The sequence below is a fragment of the Helianthus annuus genome, chromosome 17 (genome assembly GCF_002127325.2).
Source record: "Helianthus annuus cultivar XRQ/B chromosome 17, HanXRQr2.0-SUNRISE, whole genome shotgun sequence".
NCBI classification, from domain to species: domain Eukaryota; kingdom Viridiplantae; phylum Streptophyta; class Magnoliopsida; order Asterales; family Asteraceae; genus Helianthus; species Helianthus annuus.
The window spans coordinates 1,014,436-1,014,956 of NC_035449.2; the positions used below are offsets into that span (position 1 = coordinate 1,014,436).

Genomic DNA, 521 nt, shown 5'->3' on the forward strand with positions numbered 1-521 from the left:
CCTTATGGGCGCCTGGGGCGATAGACTTATTTCCCCGGGGGGTGTGCCATTGAAAATTGGTTTGAGCAATTTTCTCAATCTGATTATATATTTCATGTGGGCGTCGGTTACCTAAAAGTCCCCCGGAGCTAGAATCAAGTGTCTGCCTAGTGTGTGGCAACAATCCATTGTAGAAAGTGGATACTTGTTGCCATATTGCGAGGCCGTGATGGGGACACTTGCCTAATAGCTCCTTGAACCTTTCCCAAGTTTCGTATAAGAATTCCCCATCCTCTTGTGAGTATGTATTAATTTCAGCCATTAATTTAGCAGTTTTAGCAGGAGGGAAATACTTATATAGAAATTTTTGGGCTAGTTCATCCCAGGTGTTTACCGATCCAGCTGGGAGGGCGTTGAGCCAAGCTTTCGCTCGGTCTTTTAGTGAGAATGGAAACATACGGAGGCGGATGGCGTCGTTTGATGCTCCATTGATCCGAAAGGTATCACATATTTCTAAGAAATTAGTTATATGTAGATGGGGA

At 44.3% G+C, this 521-nt stretch overlaps 1 non-coding gene across 1 annotated transcript; it reads left to right on the forward strand.

The window, feature by feature from the left end:
• The first annotated feature begins 200 nt into the window (after positions 1-200).
• LOC118489552 lies at positions 201-307 on the forward strand. Its single transcript, XR_004887573.1, has one exon. It is a non-coding gene; the product is annotated as a small nucleolar RNA R71 (small nucleolar RNA).
• Positions 308-521: the final 214 nt, after the last annotated feature.